General features: G+C 35.6%; 18 non-coding genes across 18 annotated transcripts; all 18 read left to right on the top strand.

The window, feature by feature from the left end:
• The first annotated feature begins 38 nt into the window (after positions 1-38).
• Positions 39-157, top strand: LOC139508460 (5S ribosomal RNA). The gene has a single exon (XR_011661229.1). It is a non-coding gene; the product is annotated as a 5S ribosomal RNA (ribosomal RNA).
• Positions 158-299: 142 nt separating this feature from the next.
• LOC139507150 (5S ribosomal RNA) lies at positions 300-418 on the top strand. The gene has a single exon (XR_011660578.1). It is a non-coding gene; the product is annotated as a 5S ribosomal RNA (ribosomal RNA).
• Positions 419-2,409: 1,991 nt separating this feature from the next.
• Positions 2,410-2,528, top strand: LOC139507142 (5S ribosomal RNA). The gene has a single exon (XR_011660577.1). It is a non-coding gene; the product is annotated as a 5S ribosomal RNA (ribosomal RNA).
• A 142-nt stretch (positions 2,529-2,670) lies between these two features.
• On the top strand, positions 2,671-2,789 carry LOC139507136 (5S ribosomal RNA). The gene has a single exon (XR_011660575.1). It is a non-coding gene; the product is annotated as a 5S ribosomal RNA (ribosomal RNA).
• A 1,991-nt stretch (positions 2,790-4,780) lies between these two features.
• Positions 4,781-4,899, top strand: LOC139507126 (5S ribosomal RNA). Its single transcript, XR_011660574.1, has one exon. It is a non-coding gene; the product is annotated as a 5S ribosomal RNA (ribosomal RNA).
• A 142-nt stretch (positions 4,900-5,041) lies between these two features.
• Positions 5,042-5,162, top strand: LOC139508480 (5S ribosomal RNA). The gene has a single exon (XR_011661252.1). It is a non-coding gene; the product is annotated as a 5S ribosomal RNA (ribosomal RNA).
• A 1,991-nt stretch (positions 5,163-7,153) lies between these two features.
• LOC139507115 (5S ribosomal RNA) lies at positions 7,154-7,272 on the top strand. Its single transcript, XR_011660573.1, has one exon. It is a non-coding gene; the product is annotated as a 5S ribosomal RNA (ribosomal RNA).
• Positions 7,273-7,414: 142 nt separating this feature from the next.
• LOC139509255 (5S ribosomal RNA) lies at positions 7,415-7,533 on the top strand. Its single transcript, XR_011661666.1, has one exon. It is a non-coding gene; the product is annotated as a 5S ribosomal RNA (ribosomal RNA).
• A 1,991-nt stretch (positions 7,534-9,524) lies between these two features.
• Positions 9,525-9,643, top strand: LOC139509244 (5S ribosomal RNA). Its single transcript, XR_011661655.1, has one exon. It is a non-coding gene; the product is annotated as a 5S ribosomal RNA (ribosomal RNA).
• A 142-nt stretch (positions 9,644-9,785) lies between these two features.
• On the top strand, positions 9,786-9,904 carry LOC139509233 (5S ribosomal RNA). Its single transcript, XR_011661644.1, has one exon. It is a non-coding gene; the product is annotated as a 5S ribosomal RNA (ribosomal RNA).
• Positions 9,905-11,895: 1,991 nt separating this feature from the next.
• On the top strand, positions 11,896-12,014 carry LOC139509222 (5S ribosomal RNA). The gene has a single exon (XR_011661633.1). It is a non-coding gene; the product is annotated as a 5S ribosomal RNA (ribosomal RNA).
• Positions 12,015-12,156: 142 nt separating this feature from the next.
• On the top strand, positions 12,157-12,275 carry LOC139509211 (5S ribosomal RNA). Its single transcript, XR_011661622.1, has one exon. It is a non-coding gene; the product is annotated as a 5S ribosomal RNA (ribosomal RNA).
• Positions 12,276-14,266: 1,991 nt separating this feature from the next.
• On the top strand, positions 14,267-14,385 carry LOC139509196 (5S ribosomal RNA). Its single transcript, XR_011661614.1, has one exon. It is a non-coding gene; the product is annotated as a 5S ribosomal RNA (ribosomal RNA).
• Positions 14,386-14,527: 142 nt separating this feature from the next.
• Positions 14,528-14,646, top strand: LOC139509189 (5S ribosomal RNA). The gene has a single exon (XR_011661613.1). It is a non-coding gene; the product is annotated as a 5S ribosomal RNA (ribosomal RNA).
• Positions 14,647-16,637: 1,991 nt separating this feature from the next.
• On the top strand, positions 16,638-16,756 carry LOC139509180 (5S ribosomal RNA). The gene has a single exon (XR_011661612.1). It is a non-coding gene; the product is annotated as a 5S ribosomal RNA (ribosomal RNA).
• Positions 16,757-16,898: 142 nt separating this feature from the next.
• On the top strand, positions 16,899-17,017 carry LOC139509169 (5S ribosomal RNA). Its single transcript, XR_011661605.1, has one exon. It is a non-coding gene; the product is annotated as a 5S ribosomal RNA (ribosomal RNA).
• A 1,991-nt stretch (positions 17,018-19,008) lies between these two features.
• Positions 19,009-19,127, top strand: LOC139509158 (5S ribosomal RNA). The gene has a single exon (XR_011661594.1). It is a non-coding gene; the product is annotated as a 5S ribosomal RNA (ribosomal RNA).
• Positions 19,128-19,269: 142 nt separating this feature from the next.
• LOC139508469 (5S ribosomal RNA) lies at positions 19,270-19,390 on the top strand. The gene has a single exon (XR_011661241.1). It is a non-coding gene; the product is annotated as a 5S ribosomal RNA (ribosomal RNA).
• Positions 19,391-20,277: the final 887 nt, after the last annotated feature.

Genomic DNA, 20,277 nt, shown 5'->3' with positions numbered 1-20,277 from the left:
TTCCTAACTTTATATATCAAAAATTTTAACACTTCTGTGTCTACGACCATATCACGTTGAAAACACCGGTTCTCGTCCGATCACCGATGTTAAGCAACGTCGAGCCCGGTTAGTACTTGGATGGGTGACCGCCTGGGAATACCGGGTGTTGTAGACATTTTTTGTACCTATAATTTTGAATTTCTACCAAACATATTATTATTGTAAAGTTTTGCTTCTGAAAAAAATCTATTTTATATAAATTTTGTTCAAAAATGCTACTACCTAACCTTATATATCAAAAAATTTAACACTTCTGTGTCTACGACCATATCACGTTGAAAACACCGGTTCTCGTCCGATCACCGAAGTTAAGCAACGTCGAGCCCGGTTAGTACTTGGATGGGTGACCGCCTGGGAATACCGGGTGTTGTAGACATTTTTTTTTACTTATAATTTTGCATTCCTACCAAACATAATTGTTGTATGATTTTTTTTAACTAATTTACTTGGATGTAATATTCAACATATCTAGCTATCAATGAATGAAGAAAACAGAAAATAAATCATTCATAAATTTATTTATTTTTCAATACCCATCTGCATGGTGAAATATTTTTACGTGAAATACATGCAAGTCAAGTTAGATACACTTAAGAATTCCACTCCTTCCACATGCATGTGGCTACATATATTTCTTTTTTTAAATTAGGTCTCGTAAAGGTCGACTGTGATAATATGGTATCCGCCATTTGTCGTCATTTGAAATCGCCTCTTTTTTTTTACCAGGGCATATATGATTCACTATTTTTCTGAAAGGATTCTGATCAGCAAAAAAAAAAATCATTATAGCAAAAACAAATAATAAACAATAAATACTAATTATATCTTGTAAAGTTCTAGTAAAAAATTCGAATATTTGAAACGTCTTTCATCTCGGTCAAGGAAGTCCCGGTTTCGAAGTTTGCCATCTTTGTGTGCTTTCATATCGAAGGCAAAATCTAAATTTCTGGGAAGTCTCTTTATTTCTACGTATATCTGAAAGCAAAAACATATAAAGAAATGATTTTACTACAAATGTATATCAGTTTTACGGCACAATCTAGTTTTTGTGAAATAATACAACACGTTTTCTGAGGAAGAATCGCACGAGAGAAATTGACAAGTTGTACATTAATCGTAAATATTTCTTCACTCGTGGTATTTTGTTTAATTCTTATGACATATTCTGAAAGAAAAATTCCTGCTGAAGATTTTCGTGTATGATTTATATATCAAAAAGTACAATTTATTTGAAACAAATGATTAAAACTTGTCGAACAAGCACACAGATTTTCTTGTCGATCTGTTTGAATTAGATTGTCATGAAAGTTTAAGGGTGCTCTCGTCGAGGTCCGCGTTAGATAGATAATTACACTCTGTGTCAGTGCGAATTGCATATCATTGTAATCTGTCGTTCATTCGCACACATCGTTCAACAACCAAAGCCGCAAAATGTCAGACGCACCAGCACCAGTAGTAAAGACCCCAGCTAAGTCACCAAAGAAGAAAGCTGCAGCTAAACCAAAGAAAGTAGCTACTCATCCAAAATACAGCGAGATGGTCGGAAAGGCTATATCTGCTTTGAAAGAGCGTGGAGGCTCCAGCCGTCAAGCCATCCTTAAGTATATCTTAGCAAACTTCAGCGTTGGTAGCGATGCAAAAACAGTCAACACTCACTTGAAGTTAGCTCTGAAATCAGGAGTGAAGAGCAATAGCTTGAAACAGTCGAAGGGTACCGGCGCTTCTGGAAGCTTTAAGATTGGGGAAGTGGCTAAACCAGCTAAGAAACCAGCAAAGAAAGTAGTTAAACCTAAAGCCGCCAAGCCAAAGAAGGCAAAGACACCTACCAAAAAGACTGCCGCAAAGAAACCTGCAGCAAAGAAACCAGCAGGTGAAAAGAAAGCAGCTAAACCAAAAGCAAAGAAACCAGCTGCAAAGAAACCTGCTGCAAAACCTGCTGCCAAATCTGCAAAGAAAGCCACAAAATCTCCCAAGAAGACAAAGGCTGCAGCTAAACCAAAGAAGGCAAAGACACCAAAGAAGAAGTAAATGAAGGAAGCATCATGATGCTTTTAAAGCTTAAACAGCCCTTTTAAGGGCTACCAAATTTTTTCAAAAAGAGTCTGAAATTGTTGCATGGTATTAGTCACAAATAAAATACAGCTTGTCCCATATTCTAAATCTCTCTTTCTTCTCTGCAATCTTTTTTACTATAAAGTCCATGTGTACTTGCTAAGTTTTACTATCTTCCACTCTGGATCGTGCAGTAAGTATTTAGTTTTGCTTCTATCTTAAACCTGAAAAAAATCTTTTTTTATACAAATTCTAGATCTGTTCAAAATTGCTTTACTTCCTAACTTTATATATCAAAAATTTTAACACTTCTGTGTCTACGACCATATCACGTTGAAAACACCGGTTCTCGTCCGATCACCGAAGTTAAGCAACGTCGAGCCCGGTTAGTACTTGGATGGGTGACCGCCTGGGAATACCGGGTGTTGTAGACATTTTTTGTACCTATAATTTTGAATTTCTACCAAACATATTATTATTGTAAAGTTTTGCTTCTGAAAAAAATCTATTTTATATAAATTTTGTTCAAAAATGCTACTACCTAACCTTATATATCAAAAAATTTAACACTTCTGTGTCTACGACCATATCACGTTGAAAACACCGGTTCTCGTCCGATCACCGAAGTTAAGCAACGTCGAGCCCGGTTAGTACTTGGATGGGTGACCGCCTGGGAATACCGGGTGTTGTAGACATTTTTTTTTACTTATAATTTTGCATTCCTACCAAACATAATTGTTGTATGATTTTTTTTAACTAATTTACTTGGATGTAATATTCAACATATCTAGCTATCAATGAATGAAGAAAACAGAAAATAAATCATTCATAAATTTATTTATTTTTCAATACCCATCTGCATGGTGAAATATTTTTACGTGAAATACATGCAAGTCAAGTTAGATACACTTAAGAATTCCACTCCTTCCACATGCATGTGGCTACATATATTTCTTTTTTTAAATTAGGTCTCGTAAAGGTCGTCTGTGATAATATGGTATCCGCCATTTGTCGTCATTTGAAATCGCCTCTTTTTTTTTACCAGGGCATATATGATTCACTATTTTTCTGAAAGGATTCTGATCAGCAAAAAAAAAAATCATTATAGCAAAAACAAATAATAAACAATAAATACTAATTATATCTTGTAAAGTTCTAGTAAAAAATTCGAATATTTGAAACGTCTTTCATCTCGGTCAAGGAAGTCCCGGTTTCGAAGTTTGCCATCTTTGTGTGCTTTCATATCGAAGGCAAAATCTAAATTTCTGGGAAGTCTCTTTATTTCTACGTATATCTGAAAGCAAAAACATATAAAGAAATGATTTTACTACAAATGTATATCAGTTTTACGGCACAATCTAGTTTTTGTGAAATAATACAACACGTTTTCTGAGGAAGAATCGCACGAGAGAAATTGACAAGTTGTACATTAATCGTAAATATTTCTTCACTCGTGGTATTTTGTTTAATTCTTATGACATATTCTGAAAGAAAAATTCCTGCTGAAGATTTTCGTGTATGATTTATATATCAAAAAGTACAATTTATTTGAAACAAATGATTAAAACTTGTCGAACAAGCACACAGATTTTCTTGTCGATCTGTTTGAATTAGATTGTCATGAAAGTTTAAGGGTGCTCTCGTCGAGGTCCGCGTTAGATAGATAATTACACTCTGTGTCAGGGCGAATTGCATATCATTGTAATCTGTCGTTCATTCGCACACATCGTTCAACAACCAAAGCCGCAAAATGTCAGACGCACCAGCACCAGTAGTAAAGACCCCAGCTAAGTCACCAAAGAAGAAAGCTGCAGCTAAACCAAAGAAAGTAGCTACTCATCCAAAATACAGCGAGATGGTCGGAAAGGCTATATCTGCTTTGAAAGAGCGTGGAGGCTCCAGCCGTCAAGCCATCCTTAAGTATATCTTAGCAAACTTCAGCGTTGGTAGCGATGCAAAAACAGTCAACACTCACTTGAAGTTAGCTCTGAAATCAGGAGTGAAGAGCAATAGCTTGAAACAGTCGAAGGGTACCGGCGCTTCTGGAAGCTTTAAGATTGGGGAAGTGGCTAAACCAGCTAAGAAACCAGCAAAGAAAGTAGTTAAACCTAAAGCCGCCAAGCCAAAGAAGGCAAAGACACCTACCAAAAAGACTGCCGCAAAGAAACCTGCAGCAAAGAAACCAGCAGGTGAAAAGAAAGCAGCTAAACCAAAAGCAAAGAAACCAGCTGCAAAGAAACCTGCTGCAAAACCTGCTGCCAAATCTGCAAAGAAAGCCACAAAATCTCCCAAGAAGACAAAGGCTGCAGCTAAACCAAAGAAGGCAAAGACACCAAAGAAGAAGTAAATGAAGGAAGCATCATGATGCTTTTAAAGCTTAAACAGACCTTTTAAGGGCTACCAAATTTTTTCAAAAAGAGTCTGAAATTGTTGCATGGTATTAGTCACAAATAAAATACAGCTTGTCCCATATTCTAAATCTCTCTTTCTTCTCTGCAATTTTTTTTACTATAAAGTCCATGTGTACTTGCTAAGTTTTACTATCTTCCACTCTGGATCGTGCAGTAAGTATTTAGTTTTGCTTCTATCTTAAACCTGAAAAAAATCTTTTTTTATACAAATTCTAGATCTGTTCAAAATTGCTTTACTTCCTAACTTTATATATCAAAAATTTTAACACTTCTGTGTCTACGACCATATCACGTTGAAAACACCGGTTCTCGTCCGATCACCGAAGTTAAGCAACGTCGAGCCCGGTTAGTACTTGGATGGGTGACCGCCTGGGAATACCGGGTGTTGTAGACATTTTTTGTACCTATAATTTTGAATTTCTACCAAACATATTATTATTGTAAAGTTTTGCTTCTGAAAAAAATCTATTTTATATAAATTTTGTTCAAAAATGCTACTACCTAACCTTATATATCAAAAAATTTAACACTTCTGTGTCTACGACCATATCACGTTGAAAACACCGGTTCTCGTCCGATCACCGAAGTTAAGCAACGTCGAGCCCGGTTATAGTACTTGGATGGGTGACCGCCTGGGAATACCGGGTGTTGTAGACATTTTTTTTTACTTATAATTTTGCATTCCTACCAAACATAATTGTTGTATGATTTTTTTTAACTAATTTACTTGGATGTAATATTCAACATATCTAGCTATCAATGAATGAAGAAAACAGAAAATAAATCATTCATAAATTTATTTATTTTTCAATACCCATCTGCATGGTGAAATATTTTTACGTGAAATACATGCAAGTCAAGTTAGATACACTTAAGAATTCCACTCCTTCCACATGCATGTGGCTACATATATTTCTTTTTTTAAATTAGGTCTCGTAAAGGTCGTCTGTGATAATATGGTATCCGCCATTTGTCGTCATTTGAAATCGCCTCTTTTTTTTTACCAGGGCATATATGATTCACTATTTTTCTGAAAGGATTCTGATCAGCAAAAAAAAAAATCATTATAGCAAAAACAAATAATAAACAATAAATACTAATTATATCTTGTAAAGTTCTAGTAAAAAATTCGAATATTTGAAACGTCTTTCATCTCGGTCAAGGAAGTCCCGGTTTCGAAGTTTGCCATCTTTGTGTGCTTTCATATCGAAGGCAAAATCTAAATTTCTGGGAAGTCTCTTTATTTCTACGTATATCTGAAAGCAAAAACATATAAAGAAATGATTTTACTACAAATGTATATCAGTTTTACGGCACAATCTAGTTTTTGTGAAATAATACAACACGTTTTCTGAGGAAGAATCGCACGAGAGAAATTGACAAGTTGTACATTAATCGTAAATATTTCTTCACTCGTGGTATTTTGTTTAATTCTTATGACATATTCTGAAAGAAAAATTCCTGCTGAAGATTTTCGTGTATGATTTATATATCAAAAAGTACAATTTATTTGAAACAAATGATTAAAACTTGTCGAACAAGCACACAGATTTTCTTGTCGATCTGTTTGAATTAGATTGTCATGAAAGTTTAAGGGTGCTCTCGTCGAGGTCCGCGTTAGATAGATAATTACACTCTGTGTCAGTGCGAATTGCATATCATTGTAATCTGTCGTTCATTCGCACACATCGTTCAACAACCAAAGCCGCAAAATGTCAGACGCACCAGCACCAGTAGTTAAGACCCCAGCTAAGTCACCAAAGAAGAAAGCTGCAGCTAAACCAAAGAAAGTAGCTACTCATCCAAAATACAGCGAGATGGTCGGAAAGGCTATATCTGCTTTGAAAGAGCGTGGAGGCTCCAGCCGTCAAGCCATCCTTAAGTATATCTTAGCAAACTTCAGCGTTGGTAGCGATGCAAAAACAGTCAACACTCACTTGAAGTTAGCTCTGAAATCAGGAGTGAAGAGCAATAGCTTGAAACAGTCGAAGGGTACCGGCGCTTCTGGAAGCTTTAAGATTGGGGAAGTGGCTAAACCAGCTAAGAAACCAGCAAAGAAAGTAGTTAAACCTAAAGCCGCCAAGCCAAAGAAGGCAAAGACACCTACCAAAAAGACTGCCGCAAAGAAACCTGCAGCAAAGAAACCAGCAGGTGAAAAGAAAGCAGCTAAACCAAAAGCAAAGAAACCAGCTGCAAAGAAACCTGCTGCAAAACCTGCTGCCAAATCTGCAAAGAAAGCCACAAAATCTCCCAAGAAGACAAAGGCTGCAGCTAAACCAAAGAAGGCAAAGACACCAAAGAAGAAGTAAATGAAGGAAGCATCATGATGCTTTTAAAGCTTAAACAGCCCTTTTAAGGGCTACCAAATTTTTTCAAAAAGAGTCTGAAATTGTTGCATGGTATTAGTCACAAATAAAATACAGCTTGTCCCATATTCTAAATCTCTCTTTCTTCTCTGCAATTTTTTTTACTATAAAGTCCATGTGTACTTGCTAAGTTTTACTATCTTCCACTCTGGATCGTGCAGTAAGTATTTAGTTTTGCTTCTATCTTAAACCTGAAAAAAATCTTTTTTTATACAAATTCTAGATCTGTTCAAAATTGCTTTACTTCCTAACTTTATATATCAAAAATTTTAACACTTCTGTGTCTACGACCATATCACGTTGAAAACACCGGTTCTCGTCCGATCACCGAAGTTAAGCAACGTCGAGCCCGGTTAGTACTTGGATGGGTGACCGCCTGGGAATACCGGGTGTTGTAGACATTTTTTGTACCTATAATTTTGAATTTCTACCAAACATATTATTATTGTAAAGTTTTGCTTCTGAAAAAAATCTATTTTATATAAATTTTGTTCAAAAATGCTACTACCTAACCTTATATATCAAAAAATTTAACACTTCTGTGTCTACGACCATATCACGTTGAAAACACCGGTTCTCGTCCGATCACCGAAGTTAAGCAACGTCGAGCCCGGTTAGTACTTGGATGGGTGACCGCCTGGGAATACCGGGTGTTGTAGACATTTTTTTTTACTTATAATTTTGCATTCCTACCAAACATAGTTGTTGTATGATTTTTTTTAACTAATTTACTTGGATGTAATATTCAACATATCTAGCTATCAATGAATGAAGAAAACAGAAAATAAATCATTCATAAATTTATTTATTTTTCAATACCCATCTGCATGGTGAAATATTTTTACGTGAAATACATGCAAGTCAAGTTAGATACACTTAAGAATTCCACTCCTTCCACATGCATGTGGCTACATATATTTCTTTTTTTAAATTAGGTCTCGTAAAGGTCGTCTGTGATAATATGGTATCCGCCATTTGTCGTCATTTGAAATCGCCTCTTTTTTTTTACCAGGGCATATATGATTCACTATTTTTCTGAAAGGATTCTGATCAGCAAAAAAAAAAATCATTATAGCAAAAACAAATAATAAACAATAAATACTAATTATATCTTGTAAAGTTCTAGTAAAAAATTCGAATATTTGAAACGTCTTTCATCTCGGTCAAGGAAGTCCCGGTTTCGAAGTTTGCCATCTTTGTGTGCTTTCATATCGAAGGCAAAATCTAAATTTCTGGGAAGTCTCTTTATTTCTACGTATATCTGAAAGCAAAAACATATAAAGAAATGATTTTACTACAAATGTATATCAGTTTTACGGCACAATCTAGTTTTTGTGAAATAATACAACACGTTTTCTGAGGAAGAATCGCACGAGAGAAATTGACAAGTTGTACATTAATCGTAAATATTTCTTCACTCGTGGTATTTTGTTTAATTCTTATGACATATTCTGAAAGAAAAATTCCTGCTGAAGATTTTCGTGTATGATTTATATATCAAAAAGTACAATTTATTTGAAACAAATGATTAAAACTTGTCGAACAAGCACACAGATTTTCTTGTCGATCTGTTTGAATTAGATTGTCATGAAAGTTTAAGGGTGCTCTCGTCGAGGTCCGCGTTAGATAGATAATTACACTCTGTGTCAGGGCGAATTGCATATCATTGTAATCTGTCGTTCATTCGCACACATCGTTCAACAACCAAAGCCGCAAAATGTCAGACGCACCAGCACCAGTAGTAAAGACCCCAGCTAAGTCACCAAAGAAGAAAGCTGCAGCTAAACCAAAGAAAGTAGCTACTCATCCAAAATACAGCGAGATGGTCGGAAAGGCTATATCTGCTTTGAAAGAGCGTGGAGGCTCCAGCCGTCAAGCCATCCTTAAGTATATCTTAGCAAACTTCAGCGTTGGTAGCGATGCAAAAACAGTCAACACTCACTTGAAGTTAGCTCTGAAATCAGGAGTGAAGAGCAATAGCTTGAAACAGTCGAAGGGTACCGGCGCTTCTGGAAGCTTTAAGATTGGGGAAGTGGCTAAACCAGCTAAGAAACCAGCAAAGAAAGTAGTTAAACCTAAAGCCGCCAAGCCAAAGAAGGCAAAGACACCTACCAAAAAGACTGCCGCAAAGAAACCTGCAGCAAAGAAACCAGCAGGTGAAAAGAAAGCAGCTAAACCAAAAGCAAAGAAACCAGCTGCAAAGAAACCTGCTGCAAAACCTGCTGCCAAATCTGCAAAGAAAGCCACAAAATCTCCCAAGAAGACAAAGGCTGCAGCTAAACCAAAGAAGGCAAAGACACCAAAGAAGAAGTAAATGAAGGAAGCATCATGATGCTTTTAAAGCTTAAACAGACCTTTTAAGGGCTACCAAATTTTTTCAAAAAGAGTCTGAAATTGTTGCATGGTATTAGTCACAAATAAAATACAGCTTGTCCCATATTCTAAATCTCTCTTTCTTCTCTGCAATTTTTTTTACTATAAAGTCCATGTGTACTTGCTAAGTTTTACTATCTTCCACTCTGGATCGTGCAGTAAGTATTTAGTTTTGCTTCTATCTTAAACCTGAAAAAAATCTTTTTTTATACAAATTCTAGATCTGTTCAAAATTGCTTTACTTCCTAACTTTATATATCAAAAATTTTAACACTTCTGTGTCTACGACCATATCACGTTGAAAACACCGGTTCTCGTCCGATCACCGAAGTTAAGCAACGTCGAGCCCGGTTAGTACTTGGATGGGTGACCGCCTGGGAATACCGGGTGTTGTAGACATTTTTTGTACCTATAATTTTGAATTTCTACCAAACATATTATTATTGTAAAGTTTTGCTTCTGAAAAAAATCTATTTTATATAAATTTTGTTCAAAAATGCTACTACCTAACCTTATATATCAAAAAATTTAACACTTCTGTGTCTACGACCATATCACGTTGAAAACACCGGTTCTCGTCCGATCACCGAAGTTAAGCAACGTCGAGCCCGGTTAGTACTTGGATGGGTGACCGCCTGGGAATACCGGGTGTTGTAGACATTTTTTTTTACTTATAATTTTGCATTCCTACCAAACATAATTGTTGTATGATTTTTTTTAACTAATTTACTTGGATGTAATATTCAACATATCTAGCTATCAATGAATGAAGAAAACAGAAAATAAATCATTCATAAATTTATTTATTTTTCAATACCCATCTGCATGGTGAAATATTTTTACGTGAAATACATGCAAGTCAAGTTAGATACACTTAAGAATTCCACTCCTTCCACATGCATGTGGCTACATATATTTCTTTTTTTAAATTAGGTCTCGTAAAGGTCGTCTGTGATAATATGGTATCCGCCATTTGTCGTCATTTGAAATCGCCTCTTTTTTTTTACCAGGGCATATATGATTCACTATTTTTCTGAAAGGATTCTGATCAGCAAAAAAAAAAATCATTATAGCAAAAACAAATAATAAACAATAAATACTAATTATATCTTGTAAAGTTCTAGTAAAAAATTCGAATATTTGAAACGTCTTTCATCTCGGTCAAGGAAGTCCCGGTTTCGAAGTTTGCCATCTTTGTGTGCTTTCATATCGAAGGCAAAATCTAAATTTCTGGGAAGTCTCTTTATTTCTACGTATATCTGAAAGCAAAAACATATAAAGAAATGATTTTACTACAAATGTATATCAGTTTTACGGCACAATCTAGTTTTTGTGAAATAATACAACACGTTTTCTGAGGAAGAATCGCACGAGAGAAATTGACAAGTTGTACATTAATCGTAAATATTTCTTCACTCGTGGTATTTTGTTTAATTCTTATGACATATTCTGAAAGAAAAATTCCTGCTGAAGATTTTCGTGTATGATTTATATATCAAAAAGTACAATTTATTTGAAACAAATGATTAAAACTTGTCGAACAAGCACACAGATTTTCTTGTCGATCTGTTTGAATTAGATTGTCATGAAAGTTTAAGGGTGCTCTCGTCGAGGTCCGCGTTAGATAGATAATTACACTCTGTGTCAGGGCGAATTGCATATCATTGTAATCTGTCGTTCATTCGCACACATCGTTCAACAACCAAAGCCGCAAAATGTCAGACGCACCAGCACCAGTAGTAAAGACCCCAGCTAAGTCACCAAAGAAGAAAGCTGCAGCTAAACCAAAGAAAGTAGCTACTCATCCAAAATACAGCGAGATGGTCGGAAAGGCTATATCTGCTTTGAAAGAGCGTGGAGGCTCCAGCCGTCAAGCCATCCTTAAGTATATCTTAGCAAACTTCAGCGTTGGTAGCGATGCAAAAACAGTCAACACTCACTTGAAGTTAGCTCTGAAATCAGGAGTGAAGAGCAATAGCTTGAAACAGTCGAAGGGTACCGGCGCTTCTGGAAGCTTTAAGATTGGGGAAGTGGCTAAACCAGCTAAGAAACCAGCAAAGAAAGTAGTTAAACCTAAAGCCGCCAAGCCAAAGAAGGCAAAGACACCTACCAAAAAGACTGCCGCAAAGAAACCTGCAGCAAAGAAACCAGCAGGTGAAAAGAAAGCAGCTAAACCAAAAGCAAAGAAACCAGCTGCAAAGAAACCTGCTGCAAAACCTGCTGCCAAATCTGCAAAGAAAGCCACAAAATCTCCCAAGAAGACAAAGGCTGCAGCTAAACCAAAGAAGGCAAAGACACCAAAGAAGAAGTAAATGAAGGAAGCATCATGATGCTTTTAAAGCTTAAACAGACCTTTTAAGGGCTACCAAATTTTTTCAAAAAGAGTCTGAAATTGTTGCATGGTATTAGTCACAAATAAAATACAGCTTGTCCCATATTCTAAATCTCTCTTTCTTCTCTGCAATTTTTTTTACTATAAAGTCCATGTGTACTTGCTAAGTTTTACTATCTTCCACTCTGGATCGTGCAGTAAGTATTTAGTTTTGCTTCTATCTTAAACCTGAAAAAAATCTTTTTTTATACAAATTCTAGATCTGTTCAAAATTGCTTTACTTCCTAACTTTATATATCAAAAATTTTAACACTTCTGTGTCTACGACCATATCACGTTGAAAACACCGGTTCTCGTCCGATCACCGAAGTTAAGCAACGTCGAGCCCGGTTAGTACTTGGATGGGTGACCGCCTGGGAATACCGGGTGTTGTAGACATTTTTTGTACCTATAATTTTGAATTTCTACCAAACATATTATTATTGTAAAGTTTTGCTTCTGAAAAAAATCTATTTTATATAAATTTTGTTCAAAAATGCTACTACCTAACCTTATATATCAAAAAATTTAACACTTCTGTGTCTACGACCATATCACGTTGAAAACACCGGTTCTCGTCCGATCACCGAAGTTAAGCAACGTCGAGCCCGGTTAGTACTTGGATGGGTGACCGCCTGGGAATACCGGGTGTTGTAGACATTTTTTTTTACTTATAATTTTGCATTCCTACCAAACATAGTTGTTGTATGATTTTTTTTAACTAATTTACTTGGATGTAATATTCAACATATCTAGCTATCAATGAATGAAGAAAACAGAAAATAAATCATTCATAAATTTATTTATTTTTCAATACCCATCTGCATGGTGAAATATTTTTACGTGAAATACATGCAAGTCAAGTTAGATACACTTAAGAATTCCACTCCTTCCACATGCATGTGGCTACATATATTTCTTTTTTTAAATTAGGTCTCGTAAAGGTCGTCTGTGATAATATGGTATCCGCCATTTGTCGTCATTTGAAATCGCCTCTTTTTTTTTACCAGGGCATATATGATTCACTATTTTTCTGAAAGGATTCTGATCAGCAAAAAAAAAAATCATTATAGCAAAAACAAATAATAAACAATAAATACTAATTATATCTTGTAAAGTTCTAGTAAAAAATTCGAATATTTGAAACGTCTTTCATCTCGGTCAAGGAAGTCCCGGTTTCGAAGTTTGCCATCTTTGTGTGCTTTCATATCGAAGGCAAAATCTAAATTTCTGGGAAGTCTCTTTATTTCTACGTATATCTGAAAGCAAAAACATATAAAGAAATGATTTTACTACAAATGTATATCAGTTTTACGGCACAATCTAGTTTTTGTGAAATAATACAACACGTTTTCTGAGGAAGAATCGCACGAGAGAAATTGACAAGTTGTACATTAATCGTAAATATTTCTTCACTCGTGGTATTTTGTTTAATTCTTATGACATATTCTGAAAGAAAAATTCCTGCTGAAGATTTTCGTGTATGATTTATATATCAAAAAGTACAATTTATTTGAAACAAATGATTAAAACTTGTCGAACAAGCACACAGATTTTCTTGTCGATCTGTTTGAATTAGATTGTCATGAAAGTTTAAGGGTGCTCTCGTCGAGGTCCGCGTTAGATAGATAATTACACTCTGTGTCAGGGCGAATTGCATATCATTGTAATCTGTCGTTCATTCGCACACATCGTTCAACAACCAAAGCCGCAAAATGTCAGACGCACCAGCACCAGTAGTAAAGACCCCAGCTAAGTCACCAAAGAAGAAAGCTGCAGCTAAACCAAAGAAAGTAGCTACTCATCCAAAATACAGCGAGATGGTCGGAAAGGCTATATCTGCTTTGAAAGAGCGTGGAGGCTCCAGCCGTCAAGCCATCCTTAAGTATATCTTAGCAAACTTCAGCGTTGGTAGCGATGCAAAAACAGTCAACACTCACTTGAAGTTAGCTCTGAAATCAGGAGTGAAGAGCAATAGCTTGAAACAGTCGAAGGGTACCGGCGCTTCTGGAAGCTTTAAGATTGGGGAAGTGGCTAAACCAGCTAAGAAACCAGCAAAGAAAGTAGTTAAACCTAAAGCCGCCAAGCCAAAGAAGGCAAAGACACCTACCAAAAAGACTGCCGCAAAGAAACCTGCAGCAAAGAAACCAGCAGGTGAAAAGAAAGCAGCTAAACCAAAAGCAAAGAAACCAGCTGCAAAGAAACCTGCTGCAAAACCTGCTGCCAAATCTGCAAAGAAAGCCACAAAATCTCCCAAGAAGACAAAGGCTGCAGCTAAACCAAAGAAGGCAAAGACACCAAAGAAGAAGTAAATGAAGGAAGCATCATGATGCTTTTAAAGCTTAAACAGACCTTTTAAGGGCTACCAAATTTTTTCAAAAAGAGTCTGAAATTGTTGCATGGTATTAGTCACAAATAAAATACAGCTTGTCCCATATTCTAAATCTCTCTTTCTTCTCTGCAATTTTTTTTACTATAAAGTCCATGTGTACTTGCTAAGTTTTACTATCTTCCACTCTGGATCGTGCAGTAAGTATTTAGTTTTGCTTCTATCTTAAACCTGAAAAAAATCTTTTTTTATACAAATTCTAGATCTGTTCAAAATTGCTTTACTTCCTAACTTTATATATCAAAAATTTTAACACTTCTGTGTCTACGACCATATCACGTTGAAAACACCGGTTCTCGTCCGATCACCGAAGTTAAGCAACGTCGAGCCCGGTTAGTACTTGGATGGGTGACCGCCTGGGAATACCGGGTGTTGTAGACATTTTTTGTACCTATAATTTTGAATTTCTACCAAACATATTATTATTGTAAAGTTTTGCTTCTGAAAAAAATCTATTTTATATAAATTTTGTTCAAAAATGCTACTACCTAACCTTATATATCAAAAAATTTAACACTTCTGTGTCTACGACCATATCACGTTGAAAACACCGGTTCTCGTCCGATCACCGAAGTTAAGCAACGTCGAGCCCGGTTAGTACTTGGATGGGTGACCGCCTGGGAATACCGGGTGTTGTAGACATTTTTTTTTACTTATAATTTTGCATTCCTACCAAACATAGTTGTTGTATGATTTTTTTTAACTAATTTACTTGGATGTAATATTCAACATATCTAGCTATCAATGAATGAAGAAAACAGAAAATAAATCATTCATAAATTTATTTATTTTTCAATACCCATCTGCATGGTGAAATATTTTTACGTGAAATACATGCAAGTCAAGTTAGATACACTTAAGAATTCCACTCCTTCCACATGCATGTGGCTACATATATTTCTTTTTTTAAATTAGGTCTCGTAAAGGTCGTCTGTGATAATATGGTATCCGCCATTTGTCGTCATTTGAAATCGCCTCTTTTTTTTTACCAGGGCATATATGATTCACTATTTTTCTGAAAGGATTCTGATCAGCAAAAAAAAAAATCATTATAGCAAAAACAAATAATAAACAATAAATACTAATTATATCTTGTAAAGTTCTAGTAAAAAATTCGAATATTTGAAACGTCTTTCATCTCGGTCAAGGAAGTCCCGGTTTCGAAGTTTGCCATCTTTGTGTGCTTTCATATCGAAGGCAAAATCTAAATTTCTGGGAAGTCTCTTTATTTCTACGTATATCTGAAAGCAAAAACATATAAAGAAATGATTTTACTACAAATGTATATCAGTTTTACGGCACAATCTAGTTTTTGTGAAATAATACAACACGTTTTCTGAGGAAGAATCGCACGAGAGAAATTGACAAGTTGTACATTAATCGTAAATATTTCTTCACTCGTGGTATTTTGTTTAATTCTTATGACATATTCTGAAAGAAAAATTCCTGCTGAAGATTTTCGTGTATGATTTATATATCAAAAAGTACAATTTATTTGAAACAAATGATTAAAACTTGTCGAACAAGCACACAGATTTTCTTGTCGATCTGTTTGAATTAGATTGTCATGAAAGTTTAAGGGTGCTCTCGTCGAGGTCCGCGTTAGATAGATAATTACACTCTGTGTCAGGGCGAATTGCATATCATTGTAATCTGTCGTTCATTCGCACACATCGTTCAACAACCAAAGCCGCAAAATGTCAGACGCACCAGCACCAGTAGTAAAGACCCCAGCTAAGTCACCAAAGAAGAAAGCTGCAGCTAAACCAAAGAAAGTAGCTACTCATCCAAAATACAGCGAGATGGTCGGAAAGGCTATATCTGCTTTGAAAGAGCGTGGAGGCTCCAGCCGTCAAGCCATCCTTAAGTATATCTTAGCAAACTTCAGCGTTGGTAGCGATGCAAAAACAGTCAACACTCACTTGAAGTTAGCTCTGAAATCAGGAGTGAAGAGCAATAGCTTGAAACAGTCGAAGGGTACCGGCGCTTCTGGAAGCTTTAAGATTGGGGAAGTGGCTAAACCAGCTAAGAAACCAGCAAAGAAAGTAGTTAAACCTAAAGCCGCCAAGCCAAAGAAGGCAAAGACACCTACCAAAAAGACTGCCGCAAAGAAACCTGCAGCAAAGAAACCAGCAGGTGAAAAGAAAGCAGCTAAACCAAAAGCAAAGAAACCAGCTGCAAAGAAACCTGCTGCAAAACCTGCTGCCAAATCTGCAAAGAAAGCCACAAAATCTCCCAAGAAGACAAAGGCTGCAGCTAAACCAAAGAAGGCAAAGACACCAAAGAAGAAGTAAATGAAGGAAGCATCATGATGCTTTTAAAGCTTAAACAGACCTTTTAAGGGCTACCAAATTTTTTCAAAAAGAGTCTGAAATTGTTGCATGGTATTAGTCACAAATAAAATACAGCTTGTCCCATATTCTAAATCTCTCTTTCTTCTCTGCAATTTTTTTTACTATAAAGTCCATGTGTACTTGCTAAGTTTTACTATCTTCCACTCTGGATCGTGCAGTAAGTATTTAGTTTTGCTTCTATCTTAAACCTGAAAAAAATCTTTTTTTATACAAATTCTAGATCTGTTCAAAATTGCTTTACTTCCTAACTTTATATATCAAAAATTTTAACACTTCTGTGTCTACGACCATATCACGTTGAAAACACCGGTTCTCGTCCGATCACCGAAGTTAAGCAACGTCGAGCCCGGTTAGTACTTGGATGGGTGACCGCCTGGGAATACCGGGTGTTGTAGACATTTTTTGTACCTATAATTTTGAATTTCTACCAAACATATTATTATTGTAAAGTTTTGCTTCTGAAAAAAATCTATTTTATATAAATTTTGTTCAAAAATGCTACTACCTAACCTTATATATCAAAAAATTTAACACTTCTGTGTCTACGACCATATCACGTTGAAAACACCGGTTCTCGTCCGATCACCGAAGTTAAGCAACGTCGAGCCCGGTTAGTACTTGGATGGGTGACCGCCTGGGAATACCGGGTGTTGTAGACATTTTTTTTTACTTATAATTTTGCATTCCTACCAAACATAATTGTTGTATGATTTTTTTTAACTAATTTACTTGGATGTAATATTCAACATATCTAGCTATCAATGAATGAAGAAAACAGAAAATAAATCATTCATAAATTTATTTATTTTTCAATACCCATCTGCATGGTGAAATATTTTTACGTGAAATACATGCAAGTCAAGTTAGATACACTTAAGAATTCCACTCCTTCCACATGCATGTGGCTACATATATTTCTTTTTTTAAATTAGGTCTCGTAAAGGTCGTCTGTGATAATATGGTATCCGCCATTTGTCGTCATTTGAAATCGCCTCTTTTTTTTTACCAGGGCATATATGATTCACTATTTTTCTGAAAGGATTCTGATCAGCAAAAAAAAAAATCATTATAGCAAAAACAAATAATAAACAATAAATACTAATTATATCTTGTAAAGTTCTAGTAAAAAATTCGAATATTTGAAACGTCTTTCATCTCGGTCAAGGAAGTCCCGGTTTCGAAGTTTGCCATCTTTGTGTGCTTTCATATCGAAGGCAAAATCTAAATTTCTGGGAAGTCTCTTTATTTCTACGTATATCTGAAAGCAAAAACATATAAAGAAATGATTTTACTACAAATGTATATCAGTTTTACGGCACAATCTAGTTTTTGTGAAATAATACAACACGTTTTCTGAGGAAGAATCGCACGAGAGAAATTGACAAGTTGTACATTAATCGTAAATATTTCTTCACTCGTGGTATTTTGTTTAATTCTTATGACATATTCTGAAAGAAAAATTCCTGCTGAAGATTTTCGTGTATGATTTATATATCAAAAAGTACAATTTATTTGAAACAAATGATTAAAACTTGTCGAACAAGCACACAGATTTTCTTGTCGATCTGTTTGAATTAGATTGTCATGAAAGTTTAAGGGTGCTCTCGTCGAGGTCCGCGTTAGATAGATAATTACACTCTGTGTCAGGGCGAATTGCATATCATTGTAATCTGTCGTTCATTCGCACACATCGTTCAACAACCAAAGCCGCAAAATGTCAGACGCACCAGCACCAGTAGTAAAGACCCCAGCTAAGTCACCAAAGAAGAAAGCTGCAGCTAAACCAAAGAAAGTAGCTACTCATCCAAAATACAGCGAGATGGTCGGAAAGGCTATATCTGCTTTGAAAGAGCGTGGAGGCTCCAGCCGTCAAGCCATCCTTAAGTATATCTTAGCAAACTTCAGCGTTGGTAGCGATGCAAAAACAGTCAACACTCACTTGAAGTTAGCTCTGAAATCAGGAGTGAAGAGCAATAGCTTGAAACAGTCGAAGGGTACCGGCGCTTCTGGAAGCTTTAAGATTGGGGAAGTGGCTAAACCAGCTAAGAAACCAGCAAAGAAAGTAGTTAAACCTAAAGCCGCCAAGCCAAAGAAGGCAAAGACACCTACCAAAAAGACTGCCGCAAAGAAACCTGCAGCAAAGAAACCAGCAGGTGAAAAGAAAGCAGCTAAACCAAAAGCAAAGAAACCAGCTGCAAAGAAACCTGCTGCAAAACCTGCTGCCAAATCTGCAAAGAAAGCCACAAAATCTCCCAAGAAGACAAAGGCTGCAGCTAAACCAAAGAAGGCAAAGACACCAAAGAAGAAGTAAATGAAGGAAGCATCATGATGCTTTTAAAGCTTAAACAGACCTTTTAAGGGCTACCAAATTTTTTCAAAAAGAGTCTGAAATTGTTGCATGGTATTAGTCACAAATAAAATACAGCTTGTCCCATATTCTAAATCTCTCTTTCTTCTCTGCAATTTTTTTTACTATAAAGTCCATGTGTACTTGCTAAGTTTTACTATCTTCCACTCTGGATCGTGCAGTAAGTATTTAGTTTTGCTTCTATCTTAAACCTGAAAAAAATCTTTTTTTATACAAATTCTAGATCTGTTCAAAATTGCTTTACTTCCTAACTTTATATATCAAAAATTTTAACACTTCTGTGTCTACGACCATATCACGTTGAAAACACCGGTTCTCGTCCGATCACCGAAGTTAAGCAACGTCGAGCCCGGTTAGTACTTGGATGGGTGACCGCCTGGGAATACCGGGTGTTGTAGACATTTTTTGTACCTATAATTTTGAATTTCTACCAAACATATTATTATTGTAAAGTTTTGCTTCTGAAAAAAATCTATTTTATATAAATTTTGTTCAAAAATGCTACTACCTAACCTTATATATCAAAAAATTTAACACTTCTGTGTCTACGACCATATCACGTTGAAAACACCGGTTCTCGTCCGATCACCGAAGTTAAGCAACGTCGAGCCCGGTTATAGTACTTGGATGGGTGACCGCCTGGGAATACCGGGTGTTGTAGACATTTTTTTTTACTTATAATTTTGCATTCCTACCAAACATAATTGTTGTATGATTTTTTTTAACTAATTTACTTGGATGTAATATTCAACATATCTAGCTATCAATGAATGAAGAAAACAGAAAATAAATCATTCATAAATTTATTTATTTTTCAATACCCATCTGCATGGTGAAATATTTTTACGTGAAATACATGCAAGTCAAGTTAGATACACTTAAGAATTCCACTCCTTCCACATGCATGTGGCTACATATATTTCTTTTTTTAAATTAGGTCTCGTAAAGGTCGTCTGTGATAATATGGTATCCGCCATTTGTCGTCATTTGAAATCGCCTCTTTTTTTTTACCAGGGCATATATGATTCACTATTTTTCTGAAAGGATTCTGATCAGCAAAAAAAAAAATCATTATAGCAAAAACAAATAATAAACAATAAATACTAATTATATCTTGTAAAGTTCTAGTAAAAAATTCGAATATTTGAAACGTCTTTCATCTCGGTCAAGGAAGTCCCGGTTTCGAAGTTTGCCATCTTTGTGTGCTTTCATATCGAAGGCAAAATCTAAATTTCTGGGAAGTCTCTTTATTTCTACGTATATCTGAAAGCAAAAACATATAAAGAAATGATTTTACTACAAATGTATATCAGTTTTACGGCACAATCTAGTTTTTGTGAAATAATACAACACGTTTTCTGAGGAAGAATCGCACGAGAGAAATTGACAAGTTGTACATTAATCGTAAATATTTCTTCACTCGTGGTATTTTGTTTAATTCTTATGACATATTCTGAAAGAAAAATTCCTGCTGAAGATTTTCGTGTATGATTTATATATCAAAAAGTACAATTTATTTGAAACAAATGATTAAAACTTGTCGAACAAGCA

This window comes from Mytilus edulis, chromosome 1 (genome assembly GCF_963676685.1).
Source record: "Mytilus edulis chromosome 1, xbMytEdul2.2, whole genome shotgun sequence".
In the NCBI taxonomy this organism is placed as follows: domain Eukaryota; kingdom Metazoa; phylum Mollusca; class Bivalvia; order Mytilida; family Mytilidae; genus Mytilus; species Mytilus edulis.
This window is presented reverse-complemented; position numbering and strand designations above follow the sequence as displayed.